General features: G+C 49.1%; 1 protein-coding gene across 2 annotated transcripts in view; it reads left to right on the top strand.

Moving 5' to 3' along the window:
* ASTN2 (astrotactin 2) overlaps positions 1 to 15,445 on the top strand; it is a 589,627-nt gene that overhangs the window by 109,470 nt on the left and 464,712 nt on the right. The gene's annotated exons all lie outside the window — the stretch shown is intronic.

Here is a 15,445-nt window from a genome sequence, read left to right as displayed (position 1 = left end):
TTTATGCAAATAGGAAGCTCCTCTGTCTCTCCCTCCACACTCGGTCGGGGCGGGAAGGGGGAGGGAAGGTCTTTGCAACAGGGAACCTGCCACTTGTGGAGCCTTTGGGGAGATGCTAATCAGGGAAAGGAAGAACCCGCACCTCAAACTAGAAGTCAGGGTCAGGGGGAGCGTACGTCAGTGGCACAGGAAGGAAGCACTTTTAAGACAAGAGATTTAAGCATTTCACTAATTTTCTGTCAAGGTGCCCCCCTGATAAATTGCAAACAACTGCTCCATGTCTCCCCCCACCCCAAGCTGCCGGTTCCTCCAGGCTCCAAACAGAACCCAGAAGCCTCCAGGGAGCTGTCAAGGGAGGAGGGGTGTGCTCAGCATGTCCCTTCAAGGGGTACCTTGCTGCACATAGCCACAGATCTCTTCCTCCTGGTTCAAACGGCTCTGTTTCTGCAGGAGGCTGGTTATGTGGTGCCTGAGGCAGGGAGTGGCATGCCCCTGCTGCAAACACCCTTGTTCTCTGTGCTTTTTATTTTCCTCGAGGGCTCCTTTTTTTCAGTTTGTGCAGCTCAAGTCAAGCAGCTGTTCTCAACAAAATTACTAAACTCGTTGCTCTGGTGCTTCGGCACTTGGGTGTGTACGCAGCCTGGTAATATAGTGTGAGACCGGCTGGGTTTCTGTGTCCGTCTGGCTTCTTGTACGACCCTCACCCGCTGCTGTAGCTGAACACATCACAGGTGAATGGGTTTGTTCTCTCACCAGCCCTGCGAGGTAGGGAAACATTAGCCCCATGTTGCAGAAGGGGAACAGAGAGGCAGATTAAATGACTTGGCCAAGCTCAGCGAGACTGTGGAGGAGTTGGGAGTTGAACCCAGCCTCCTACATACAAGTACAATGCCTTAATCCCCAGGCCCGCTTCTGTGTTAAGCCAGAAACCGTGTGTTTAATATTAAGTAATATCACATGATGGGCTGCTCCTTTTCCCACCAGTCATCTAGGATGTTGATCTAGTGGGTGGGAAACACACCTGGAAATGGAAGCTTTAGGATTATTTGTGTTACAGTAGCACTTAGAAACCCCAGTAAGAGATCAGGTCCTGGTTGTGTTAGGTGCTGCACAGACACGCACGCAGAAGGCCCCTGCGCCAGGGCGTGTGCCGTCAGGACACAACAGGTGAATAAAGCAGATGATGGCGCGGGGATGAGAAATAGGTTGTAACACTATAAACCATTTTTCCACTAACCTCTGAAGTCTCTGCTCCCGCCTCGCTGCCACACAGTGCATGATGCCAGCGCGATGTCGTTCTGCCTTATGATTGGCATAACCTTCTCAGTCTGAGTAGCTTGTGTTGGAGGATGAGCATCCCAACTTTATGGGCCAGTCACTTCTGGAACGGTGGAAAATCTGGAGTTCGGGGTGGATTTCTACCCCTTGTGTTATAATGCCACTTATCTAGCACCTTTCATTGCAGCATGCATTATTACAGCCTGGGTCCACTCCACCAGCTACTGCAGAGCATCCATTCTTGGGGGGAGGTGGTTCACAGCCCCACGGCAGTGCTAGGCAACTGGGTAGGATAGGAAATAAAATGGCTTTATTGACATTGTGGTCTATTGCAAGAACCATGTGGCATAAATTGTAGGAGTTAGAATAGAGCTGAGTGAATAATCTGCTTTTTCAGTTCAGCTGGTGAACCACAAAAAAAAATGTTTTGAAACTGATCTTGTGGCTTTTCTTGCTGAAATGAAGGCGGGAAACAAAGTGTGGGTCAAAGGGAATATTTTGAATCTTGATTTTCCAAAGGGAAACTTTCAGTTGAAATGTTTTGACATTTCAAAGAAACAAAGTTTTATTTAGCTGAAGCTGTTCCTGAATTTGCAAATAGCTTCAGTGCGTTTTCCGGTGAATTTACTATTCACCCCCCAAATTTTGCCCAGCTCCAGTAAAGTGTGCCACCAGTGACAGAGTGATACGTGCAAAGGGGACATGAAAATGGAAACGGCAAGTACAAGGAAAGCAAAGTTAATGCTGAAGAGCAAATTTCTGAGTGCCCACCTGTCTTCTGCCATACCACATGGCATGACTGTTCCACCGAGCCCAACCCTGGATTGGCAGGAGGAACTGCAGATTAGAACGAAGGTGTTCTGGCAGGGCTCTCTGTGCCAGCAGCCTTGCATGGTGCTTGTCCCAGTCAGACCCTCAGCCTTTCATCCTTGCATTTGAATCTGAGGCGGGGTCCTTAGCTCCATGATGGCATTACAGGGGCAGTAGGGGAGGCAGTCCTCTGAGTGTGTAATTTTACTCCCCCTGTGCTCTCCAGGCAGGCTTTTCCTTTCTTTATGCTATCTGGACTATTACATTAAATTGCCTTCAGCAATTGCCTGGCTGTCTCATTGATTTTATCGGGAGAGTCCATTGGTGAGGGAGCCCGAAGGTACTGCCGGGAATGTTAAAACAATAAACTTGTTTTGCACCTGGTCGCAACAGCCTGGAGAGACCACAGGGAGTTTGTGACTCAAAGGAGGGAAGGGGTAGGGGATGGGGTGCTGTCTGGGGGCGGGTGGTGCATTATACAGGAGGCCTAAACTGGCAGAGTCTAAACCCTTCAGGGCATGGGCACTGGAAAGACTGCAGCCGCTCGGGGGAGGGGGGAGATAAAAGTGTCCCGTCTCCTTTTCCCCCTCCTCGATGGGAAGAAACTGAGGCACAGAAAGGCTAGTGGGAAACCTCGGGCGCCCCAGGCTACTCTGTGAGCCGGCGTTGGAGGTCGAATTTAGACATTCCTGTCTGTCTGGCGTTGATCCGCTAGTCCACATTGCCTGTAACAGCCGAGCTTTTTGCGCAGCCGAGGCGCTCATCCTTCCTAACTCCCACAGCTGCAGCAACAAACTTCTCTGGGACCATATGGATATATATTCATCTCTCACGCTCTTCCCCCTCAGGCAGAGCCCTTCCTCCAGCAGGGAGCCAAGGCTCCTCCGAATGCAGAAGCAGCATGCGGGCCTGGCTTATTATGATTTAGATGTGTGTGTGTGTGTGTGTGTATGTGTGTAGGAATTCAGTCCAGTGGCTTCCAGCCAGCATGCAAAGAACTCATCCTTCTGTAAAGATCTTATCTTTCTATCCCACCTGCGCATCCTCCTCCCAATGCATTTGGATACATATGTATTGTCCATGCAGGCAAATTCAATTTTCTCCTTTCCTTCCCTCCCCACAATACGAAATTAAGGATTAAGGTGGCTCTGTCCCTGTCGTGACCCTTGGCAAGGATTTGTTTGTCTTGGGCATGGTTCATCAGAAGGACTTTGCTCCCCAGTGCGTAGCACGTAACTAACATTTCTCCTTGCAGCTCACCTAATTTCCCCCTCTCTATTTGCCTGGCAGGCAGAGGGAATTTGTCTCGGATGCGCCACATTGAGACAGGAGCTCTGAGGCTACGACTATGCAGCAAAGAAAAACCCGGGCTGGCCTGTGCCAGCTGACCCAGGCTCTTGGGGGTCTTGCCTGGCCCCTGAGCTCCCGGCCGGGGAGGCTCGCCCGCGGCCCCTCCCTTGCTGTTCCCTCTCCCCCGCAGCCTCAGTGCACTGCACCAGCAACGCTCTGGCCCGGAGGGCATTCAGGGAGCAGGGGGCGGTTGGATGGGGCAGAGGTTTGGGGTGGGGGGGGCGGCAGTCAGGGAATGGGGAGCGGGGAGCTGGATAGACATGGGAGTCATGGGGGACCTGTTAGGGGGCGGGGGTGTGGATAGGGGTCGAGGCAGTCAGGGGACAGGGAGCATGGGGGTTGGATAGGGGTTGGGGTCCCGGGGGGTGGTTAGGGGCCGGAGTCCTGGGAGGGGGCAGTCAGGGGACAAGGATCAGTGGGGGTTGGATGGGTTCTGAGGGGGGCAGTCGGGGCGGGAAGTGGGAGGGGGTGGATAGGGAGTGGGGGCCAGGATGTTTGGGGAGGCACAGCCTTCCCTACCCGGCCCTCCATATAGTTTAGCAACCCCAATGTGTCCCTTGGGCCAAAAAGTTTGTCCACCCTTGATCTAGTCCCTTGAGGGGAACAGTATAGAACGAAGTCTCCTTTGTTCCCATCAGGGAACAGCTCACTGGCTGATGTCCAGGACTGCATGAGAGTGGGGAGTGCATTTCCCTTCCTTCCCTCCCTTCCCAAGCAGGGACCATTCCCTCCAGCTCCGAATTGAGGCGTGCACGGGTTGGTTCTGACAGCAGGCAGTCTGCAGGGAGGTAGGCAGCCACGCTGATGCGACTGCTCTTCCACATCCTTAACCTTTCGGAAATGAGGATTCTGCATTGCATGGCACCATCACAGGAAGTTTAATCTGGTCCCGGAGCTTGGTGTCAAACCCTCTCAAGGAGCCAGGCGCGTTCTGGATGCTCGTTGTCTGTGACTCCATTTGTGGTAATGAGTGCTGGGCAGGGAGAGACGTGCTGGCAGCTCAAAGAAGGGCTTTCCGGGCAGGGTCTGAAGATCCTTCGACATACAGATTAACCCAGAGACTGTGTCCTGGGACAGTCCATTACCACTGTGCGATCACTTCGCACAAGCTTCTTCTCCTTTGCTGCTTCTGCAGTGCATTAGTAATGCAGAAGCAAGAGCGTTGAGGAGGCAAGAGAGGGAGATGAATCAAACAGCCACAGGGAGAGAGTAGCCACTAATAAACGGAGGACATTAGGGCCTTGAAAAACTGAAGAAGCCTTGTTAGTAAACTTCAGGGAAGAGCACCAAAATATCCCCAGCAAGCATCTTCTGAGAACTACCTAAATTGCCTCTAGTAACGTCTGAGGAAATAGTTAGTTTGTTTGTTTGTTTGCATTGATCCCAGCTGAGGTCAAGGCCTCATTTTGTGAGATGCTGCATGTACACACACGGAGGCTTTGTATATACTACCACTGTTGTGGGTAAAACTTTTGTTGGTGTGGGGTGTGAAAAAACTCTCTCCTGCCAGCAAAGAACGGATACACGAGAGACCTTCCAGCTGCAGTGGTTCAGCAGTGCCACTGTAAGGTCTGTTGTAGATATAGCCTGAGAGAGACAGTCCCTGCCCTGCAGCGTTTGCAGTCCAAATGGCCAAGAGGGTCTAAGGTGTGGATCATTATTATCCCCATTTTACAGATGAGGAGCAAAGGCCCAGAGGTGAAGGGACTTGCCCACGGTCCCCCAGGAATCCTGTGGCAGTGCCAGGGGTAGAAGCCACAAAGGAGTTCAGTTCTCACCTTCCCCCAGCATTCTAGATGTGCCCTCTGAAATATTCAACGTGGCTACGGTGGAGTTCTGTAATAAAAGTACGTGGGTCAGATAACACAGCTTGATAGTTAGATGCATGGAAAATTAAACACCCCGCCGCTGGTTATGATGGGGTTCCGGTTATCATTCATTTCCCTCTCTTTTCTGCTTGCTCTCTCATCATTCTCTTATTACCCTTTCTCCCTCTCTCCTGCTTGCTTATCACTTTCTTTGATCTCTCCCTCTCTGTTATTACACACTTCCCTTCCCCTCTGCTATGGCTTCCAATTCCATTTGTATCCCAGCTGAATCGGCCTCCTTGTGACAATGGCCCTCCACGCCACTGCTGCTTTAGCAGGGGGAAGAAAGGGGTGGGAATGGGGGTGAATGCGAGGTAGGTAACCAGGTGAAAAGATCTCAGTCTGGCTCAAAAGCTGCCTCACAGTCCAATCACAGCCTGTTGCTGAGCCATGTGGCAGCCTGCACCGAGTGGCTTAATTCACTCCAGGAAGATTATTCACAGATGCTGCAATTACATTGACAATATTGTTTCAAAAATGGCCAGCGGCATCAAAACGGGTATGAGGGGGCTTATTAGCCGCCTGTTATCCATTTACCCAGATATCCCGGCTAATCCGCTTTAAGATGGCGAGAGTTCATTGGCTTTGTTCGGCGCGCCAGGCACGTCTAATTGAAAGGAATTCTCTCCCATTTCTGAACGGATGGGTCCTCTGCCACCTGGGTCCTCTGCCACCGTTAACGACAGAGCAGGGGATGGGCCACATCGCCTAGATTTCCTATCACAGATTGTCACAGCATGGTGCAGCTGGGCTGAAGTGAGCCGGTGCCCTTGATTTCTCTCTCCATCAGGGATGGAGCTCTTCTTTCTCCATGCGTGCGCCGGTGGCCTGCTGGGATCCGGTACAAGCCCTCTGCTTTTAGAAAGGTAAAATCCCAAATGATTTCAGCCCCTCCAAACGTGCAGAGCAGCCTCAGTCATGGGACTTGCCAGAGCATCTGGGGGAGGGAGTATTACAGTGTATCAGCCCTGCAGCCTGCCTCCTCTCCCAGGCAGTCCATTATAATCCCTAATTTACATATGAGGAAAACAGAAGGTAGAGAGATGACATGAGTACAGAGCTGGGGAGAGGAGAGCACAGGCCATCCTGGCTGGTACTTCCAGGCATTGCCTATATTAAGAATGCCCCCCTCCCGCCCCGATAAATGTAGTTGAGCCTAGTGCAGACAGGCTAAACCATTAAAAGCCCTAATTTGCCCCGGTGCTGCTTGCCCCAGTTTCAAGCAGGGCTAAGCCTCCCAGGTGCAGACGGTAGCCTGGCCTGTCTGCGCTAGGGTACGTACTGGTGCAGCGATGCTGGGGACTAGACGCCGAGGGCTATGAGTGGGGCAAATCGCTAGTGTTAACAGAGACCACCCCCGCCCCAGTGCAGCAGCACTGTCAGTCAATCCCTGAAGCGGTGCATCGAAAAATAGTCCACGGAAAGCTATTGGGTATCTCTGCCTGAGGCTCTGGGCGGAGCCCGGTGTCGCAGTCTCCCATAGCCCTCTACAGAGGTGAAGGGTTTGTACAGCTTAATTCACTGGCATTGATAAAGTGCCCAAAGCCCATGGATGGCAGATGCAAGGGGAAGGTGCCCCTCTGGCCCAGGCACCATCCCTGCCCAAGAAAACTCTGCGCTGTGGAGCACTCTTGTGCGTGCCAGGTGGTCATGCCGGAAGCCACCCCCCACTCCGTCAGGGCGTGCCGATCTCCCCGAGTGGCTACTGAATTTCTGCCCGCTCCACCTGGTGAGATTTCCACCGCTGCTGCCCGGCTCCCAAGTGAAACATCCGCCGGCACAGCCTACTGTCCCTGCGGGGTGCCTGCTGGGAACATCCGCTCCCTCCCTCGGCCCCTGCGTGGTGAGAGTGATTTCAGCGGGGGACGTTTGTGGCCGTGTAGGTGGCATCGCTTCACCCTAGCTCTGTGCCCATTGCGGGGCGCTGGGGGGAGGCATTGCCCTTCCATTGCCAGGAAAGTGCCAGGGAGCAGCAGTGCAGAGGTGGGTGATAAAAGCCCCTCTTGGCATGAGGCAGGGTGGGAGCCAGACTCCAAAGTGGGAGGTCGCGGAGAGGGGAGGAGTACGGACTGAGCAACAAAGGTGGGGCTGGGAGAGTTGCCAGGGAATGCCAGAGTGTTCAGGAGAAGCCTGGCAGAGCGCGTTTGCACCGTGGCCTCCCTTTGAAAGCAGATGATGTGTAGTTCCACAGCAGGCAGACGCGTCGAGAATTTCTAGCGGCTCTTTTAGAAGGACACAGCTTTAGTTTTGGTTCTGTAATCACTTGTTTACTTTTGCTGCCCGGTCAAGGTTCTCCCGGGACTTAGTGGCTCGCCAGCTAATGAAAGTGATGGAGTCTGTGTTAGCGATGGGAAGGAAGAGCCTGTGATTGGAGGAGGTCAGGGCTTAGTGCAGGAGAAGTAGACTAGAAGGTATAAATTGGGTCGCTGTATTGGACGCAGCGCTCCTCCCCCGCAGGCGAATGGAGGAGGATCTGGCTTGGTTCACGGGTTGGATCAGGGAGGGCACAGAGTGTCTGTCCATGGCACGGTCCTGAAACCAGAGCCCATGCACACTGAGATCCCTGATCCCAAGCCAGTGTAACACAGAGGTGGAAGGGAAAGTGTCCTACGTCTGTCTGTGAGCGCGAAGCTCAGAACTGATGCCCACGGAGGAGAAATGCAGCAGTTTGCAAAGCTCTTGCATGTTAACAGGGTTTGGGTTATGGGTTTTTTTAAAGCCTGGCTCTAAGCCCTCAGCATGCGTGGCGGGACATGTGTGTCCCCAGCCAGCTCCTTGTAATTAAAGCTGTCTCCTCTTCGTTAGAATGCCTTGTAATTAGAGCCAGGCGTGATGCCTAACTTTAACTTCAGAGGCTCAAAAGTGAAAACTTGAAGCCCTCTCCCCTGGGAAAACGAAATGTTACTCCTGAGGGCATTTTGCACCCAAAACCTACACATTCTGTGCACAATATTTTAAAATTCTGCAAAATTCTGCTAGTTCTCTTTGTCAAATAAATGTGGAGGCGCCAGCATAGCACTGGGGAGCACAGGCCACTGGCTGCACAGAGGTGAGAGATCACTTTGCAGCTCCCCTGGGACACAGACTCAGCAGTGAGGCTGCACCCAATTCTGACATAATGCAAGGACCAGGCCTGCCCCAGAAACACCCCAGGGCCTTGCCCCTCCGTGTGGGCAGGCAGGCTCAGCATCCAAGTGTGGAGGGGCTTAGTGTGGGGGGATGCAGGTGTGGACTGAGAGGGTTCTGTGTGGGGCAATCTGAGCGAGGCTGAGCACGTGGTCTAGCTCCCGACCCAATGCCCTGGCCGGAGCGGGGCCGAGCCGCATGGTGCGACTTGCGAGCCGATCCGGCCCGTGGGCCGTAGTTTGCCCGCCCCTGTGCTACCACCATACAAACAAATAGCAAGGTGGAATCCTGCTGGCCCATCGGTGCAGAGGATTGGCCACTAAAGCAATGCAAGGTGTTTGCTTTCCAGGTGTTCCCCTCACCCTTAATATCAGGCAATGGGGTGTAGTGGTTTTCCCTGGCTCCCAATGCTCTGCTAGCTTAGATCTCATTCCTTTGGTAATAAGGTCGCTGGGCCAGTCCCTGTTAGAACATTTAGAAACAAGCAAACAAAACTACAGCAGGGTCGTTTCAGACTCTTTATAGTTCCAGTTTTCGATCAATACAGCAAGAGGTCTAGGAGCACGGGTTACAATTTTTCAGTGAGATGGTTTAGCCTTGAGTATACAGCGAGTGCACTGACAGGTGTGCTGCAGAACAAAGAGTCTTAAGATGGGTAAACAGTAACCCCAGATCTGGTACATCAGGAGAAAAAAACCCTTCCTTGCAGAAATCCTCATCCATATTGCAACACTGAGCTTCTGTAACATTTTGGAGACCTTTGATGTGGGCTTGGATAAAGGGGACTGTTCCATTCACAGGTCTCAAGTCAGCAAAGTCCTTAAGCATGCTTAACCTGAAGGTCCATCCTTATTCACTAAGGCCTGGTCTACGCTAGAAAATTACATTGCTCAGGAGTATAAAAAATTCACATCCCTGAGCGGTGTAGCTAAGATGACCTAAGTCCCTGTGTAGACGGTGCTGGATTGATGGAAGAATTCTTCTGTCAACCTAGCTACCGCCTCTATGAGAGGTGGATTACCTATGTCAATGGGAGAATCCCTCCTGTTGGTTTAGGTAGTGTCTACACTGAAGTGTTATAGCACTTAATAAACATACGCTTAAGTCCCACTGAAGACAATGGAAGTTAACATTAACTGAAGTTCTCTGTAGACCTTCGTCTCCCGCTGGAAAAATACTGGATGCTATTTTATTTTTTGGGCGGTGGTGAAGGGATCATGAACCTAGGAAACACTCTCCCACCCCAGAAGGGGCTACAACTTGGCACACTAAGCACATACTTTGCAAAGTGCTTTCAGATGCTCTGAGTAATGTGGGAGCGTTGGTAATATTTTTGATTCCTATGCATGCCTCACTTTCCCTCTGAGCTTTGCATTGCAGAGCGAACGAGAAGGAGTTTCTCATGTAGCAGCCTGGCGGGAGATCATGGTCGTTAGCCAACTGAATACAGTCTACACATGTGAATGGAGTGACGGAGTCTTTCGCTCCCTTCTCTGCAGGGAGGCAGAGCAAAGGCCCTGAGTGGAGAACAAAGAAGGGTGACAGGTGTCTGTGCTCACAGACAGCTGAGCTCCCCAAGGGGACAGCACACACAGGCTGGGACTAAAGACAAGGGGACAGAGACTTTCCGATTCCAGATGCCAGGTGTCTAATAAATTGTCACCATGTGAAAAGGCTGCCTGGTGTCACTGCAGATGCTCACTGAGAGCATTGCACCCGGAAGGGGTAAAACATAAACCTCCAGCAGGAGTCTGCCGCGGCTGGAGTTGCTGCAGGGAATCTCAGAGATGGAAGGGGACTGCTGGCACCAGTATGCCCCAGTTTTGACATCATGGAGGCCTTGGGCCTGCCCCTGTGGAACCGTGTGGACCCTCAGGGTCTGGCACACTGAAGGGGTCACTCCCAAGAGACTGCTTCCCGGCCGGGGCATAGATCATATCCTGTGGATCTGTGACAGATTCGAAGGGAAATCTCCTCACACAGCTCTGATTCTTAGTATTCTGCTCCAAGTGCCCCCCACCCCCTTTGGAAAGCAGTGACGGTAATAAAAGTTAAACGGCAGCTTCTGCTGTTACTTTACAGAACGCTCATTATACTGAAATATTTGCACTTAAAAAACCTGCCTAAACATATTTACACAATCGGCTGGATCGGTCCCAAGGCAGTTGCCAGCTATTGGCTCAGTAATAAACCTTTTAAAAAAACAACAACAACAACAAAAAGAATGCTTTCCCTTCCCTTGATTTCCTAGGAGCACAATTACGCCTTCCCATCAGCTCCCGGCTCCATAAATTGTTTTGAATGTCCAGAAATACATTTAAAAAATCCTATTCAACACACTCTCTTTTTCTCTCTCTCATGCCTTTTATTTACATGTATATAAGAGAGAGCAATATGGTAATCTGCATGCTTCCTGTGCCATCAGACATCGCTTAGGATACAAAACAAGGCTCTGCCATCCCTGTCTGTCCTGGGCTGCTCTGCATGTCCCCTGTGTTGTGAAGTCCCATAAATTTTCCCTCTGAGTCTTGTTTTCTGGGGATTGTTTCATTCGGCCTCTTTTGCGTGTCCCTCCAGCTGCCCAATGGCACCTCTCCCGTGGCAGCTGCTGCTTCTTCACGCAGGCCCCAAATATGTCCATCTTCTTTGCTGAATTGCTTTAGAGAGAAGGGCTGTCGAACTGTCTGATGAACCTCGGCACTTGACTACAAATGTATTCCATTTAATAACAAGTATTTTCCTAAGGCATTTGCTTTTGAAGGCATTTAGTCGTCTGTCTGTCCCTTTGGTAGACTTCCAGTATCACAAATAATAATTACTAGGGCAGTCAATTGTGGTTAACTCGCGCGATTAACTCAAAAAATAATAATCAAGATTAAAAAAAATTAATCGTGATTAATCGTGCTGTTAAGCAATAGAGTACCAATTGAAATTTATTAAATTTTTTCGATGATTTTCTACATTTTCAAATATATTGATTTTAACTACTATACAGAATTCAAAGTGTACAGAGCTCACTTTATATTGTTTTTATTACAAATATTTGCACGGTAAAAGTGAGAAACAAAAGAAATAGTATTTTTCAATTAACCTCAGACAAGTACTGTAGTGCAATCTCTTTATCCTGAAAGTGTAACTTACAAATGCAGATTTTTTTTGTTACATAACTGCACTCAAAAACAAAACAATGTAAAACTTGAGAGCCTACAAGTCCACTCAGTCCTACTTCAGCCAATCGCTCAGACAGACAAGTTTGTTTACATTTACAGGAGAAGCTGCTGCCTGCTTCTTATTTACAATGTCACCTGAAAGTGAGAACAGGTGTTTGCATGGCACTTTTGTAGCCGGCATTGCGAAGTATTTACGTGCCAGATATGCTAAACGTTCGTATGCCCCTTCATGCTTCAGCCACCATTCCAGAGGACATGCTTCCATGCTGATGATGCTCGTTAAAAAATAATGTGTTAATTAAATTTGTGACTGAACTCCTTGGGGGAGAACTTGTATGTCTTCGGCTCTGTTTTACCCGCGTTCTGCCATATATTTCGTGTTATAGGAGTCTCGGATGATGACCCACACATGTTCGTTTTAAGAAGACTTGCACAGCAGATTTGACAAAACGCAAAGAAGATACCATGTGAGATTTCTAAAAATAGCTACAGCACTCGATCCAAGGTTTAAGAATCAGAAGTGTCTTCGAAAATTTGAGAGGGACGAGGTGTGGAGAATGCTCTCAGAAGTCTTAAAAGAGCAACACTCCAATGCAGAAGCTATAGAACCCAAACCACCAAAAAAGAAAATCAACCTTCTGCTGGTGGCATCTGACTCAGATGATGAAAATGAACATGCATCAGTCCGCTCTTCTATGGATCGTTGTCGAGCAGAATCCATTATCAGCAAGGACGTATGTCCTCTGGAATGGTGGTTGAAGCATGAAGGGACATATGAATCTTTAGCACATCTGGCACATAAATATCTTGCGACACCGGCTAAAACAGTGCCATTCGAATGCCTGTTCTCACTTTTGGGTGACATTGTAAACAAGAATCGGGTAGCATTATCTCCTGTAAACTGAAACCAAATTTGGTTGTCTGAGCGATTGGCTGAAGTAAGACTGAGTGGACTTGTAGCCTCTAAAGTTTTCCAATGTTTTATTTTTGAATGCAGTTATTTTTTGTACATAATTCTGCATTTGTAAGTTCAACTTTCATGATAAAGGGATTGCACTACAGTTCTTGTATGAGGTGAATTGAAAAATTCTTTTGTTTTTTACAGTTCAAATATTTGTAATCAATAATAAATATAAAGTGAGAACTGTACACTTTGTATTCTTGCTGTAATTGAAATCAATATATTTGAAACTGTAGAAAACATCCAAAAATATTTAAAGAAATGGTATTCCATGATTGTTTAACAACACGATTAATCACGTAATTAATTTTTTTTAATTGCTTGACAGTCCTAATAATTAACTTGTGGTTCTTCACTCTGATTCTTTCTCCTTATGCTTTGCAAAGTTCATTTCCCTTTCTTACCACTTCTTCCGGGCAGCTGTCCGAAAACCAGCAGCTCTGAGAAATGCATTGGCTAATTGAGCAGAAAGGAGGATGTTCTAACATGTCGTCCAAGGGCTGGAGGCACAATCTGAATTGTGTTTATGTTCCATCATTTGGAGATACGTGGTTTTTATTAGATTTTTTTTTGTATTATTTATATGTGGAATATACAGTGGGAACAGCATTAATTTGCACTAATGAGCGGGCGATCCGCCGAGAATCCACTGGGGTTTTTGTAAATTAACAAGGAAGCGAATAAACACAATTATGAAAAAAAACCAAACAGGCAATTGTTTTTCAACAGCAAATGTACTTTGTTCCCTGATCTGACTTGTGTTTAGTTTTAATTATTTATGATACTTCATAGTTTGCTACTTAATGTGGTGTAATATATTTTGTACAAAGTAATGAAGTCAGAGTAACTTGAGACCTTGCTTCAGCATCTGTTAAAACTTTATCGGGAAGAAGAGAGAAGCTTCTGGGTTTTGTCAGTGTGAATTATGGGGTACGTGAATTAGCAGGGTTCTGCTGTAATTATTATTATGTTTTCTCATTAGCGTTAAGGTCACTCCTATAGGCCCCAGCTGAGATCTTGGGCCCATAGTGCTGAGACAGTCCCCGAAGAACTTAGTCTAATTAGGCAAGACAAACAAAGGATGCGAGACAGGAAGGACTGTGTTCCTCATTTTAGAGATGGGGGATTGCGGTACAAAGATGAAGTGACTCACCCAGGTGTCACAGGGAGCGTGTGGTAGAGCTGGGAGTCAAAGCTCTGTTCCGGTGCAGCGCCTGTAACAAGATCGTATTTCTCAAAGAAGCTGTGTGTTTTCATTCCTTGGTCAGTCAGGTTACCCTGTGTGCTTTCCCCCCTCTGGTAGTACCACTACTGCCACATTCATTGGAACAGTGATACTAGCTTGGAGCCAATTTACCCAGGGTGGTGGCTGATTGTTCCCAGGTAGAGAGGCTCTAGCTCAACCAGAAGTTATGGGCTTAGTGGAGGAACCACTGGGTGACGTTCTGTGGCCTGTCTTGTGCAGGAGTTGGGACTAGCTGATCATAATGGTGTCTTCGGGTCATGAAAGCTACCACTTCACGGCAGCGCCCTGTTGGCAATAGTTTGTGCTTCCTCCTAGCAGTGCCTGCCTGGGCTCCAACAATGGAGGGCGTCCTTCAGTGCCTGGACATGAGCTGTTTGGACTTCCAGCAATGCCCCAGCAGCGGTATCTGGGGCGTCAGAGAGCGTGATTGAAGGAGTTCCTTTCGGGGACTAAGGAGAAGCCCTTTCTCTGCACCACGGAGGCCACCACCACCTTCCTCCCAAGCAGCATCGAAGGAACATTCAGGGGGCTCTTTGCCGTGAGCTGGGTGAAGGTGTGTGGAGTCATAATGGAGCTCTGGGATGGGAGTTAGTGTCCAGGACAGCTGCTTGGTGGGAGGAAGATGATGGGCATGACCCTCTCATCAAAAGGACCATCCGTCTGGCGTAGAGGGAACAATCCTCTGCGGAAAGGCTGGTTGGGGGGATCCTTGCCAAGCTCTTGTTGCCCTGAAGAGCTTCGGTGATGAAAGCCTAAAAATCCCAATCCCTGGAGCTTTTCATTCCCCAGCTCTCTCCCCTGTTTGTTTTCAAGTTGCTTGGGGCCATGCCAAGCCTCTTCAGCCATCCTAGTTATCGCTGAGCAGATACCTGGTTGCCTGTTTATTAGATGAAAGTTCCTGATTTGTACCAGTCCTTGTTTGTCTGGGTTGGTGGGAAAGGAAGGGAGGCAGGGCGCGGGCAGGATGCCATAAATGTCTTAGCAGCAGCTCCAACAGCCTTTCAACGTGTTTATTGTCTGAACTAGGTTTCATTTGCTTGGGTCAGAGGGCAGCTAGGGGAAGCGAATGTGGTTACTGTGCTGTGACCCAGTTTAATGTGTCTCTCAGAACCAAGTACAGGAAATCTGCCACTGAGAGTTCATGCATGCAATCTGCTGCCTGCTTTTCAGAGTAGCAGTAGGCTTTGGTAAGTAGTCCCCTGGAAACATTATTATTATTATTATTTTAGAGCCAGAGAGGCAGGCAACATTAACGCTCCCTTTTGCAAAGAATAGCTGGGAAGGGACACTGAATTAGCCGCTTTTCTTCTGTCTGTAGGACACTGATGTTTTCCTGTCTGCTGTCCAAAAGCCTCTTAAGAAGGGAGCCTGGCCATTGTGGGTTAGAACAGCAGGGTTCCTGTGCTTGCCTTTTCAAGAGGCATTTTCATTTAAGTCCTTGTTTAAACAGTAATTTAAATATTAGCCGTGTTATTTGTATAGCCGTAGCACTTAGAGGCATCAGCTAGGTCGGGCACCGTTGTGTCAGGGGCTGTACAAGTGCGTAGTAAATGACGCTTTAAGATCTGTGCGGTATAGAGGAGCTTTACTGTTGGTATCAGACTCTTTTCTGTTACATTTCAGTCTTTCAGTTCTT

Source organism: Natator depressus, chromosome 16 (assembly GCF_965152275.1).
Source record: "Natator depressus isolate rNatDep1 chromosome 16, rNatDep2.hap1, whole genome shotgun sequence".
Taxonomy (NCBI): domain Eukaryota; kingdom Metazoa; phylum Chordata; order Testudines; family Cheloniidae; genus Natator; species Natator depressus.
The sequence above is the reverse complement of the archived record's forward strand: the minus strand, read 5'-3'. Positions and strand labels throughout refer to the sequence as shown.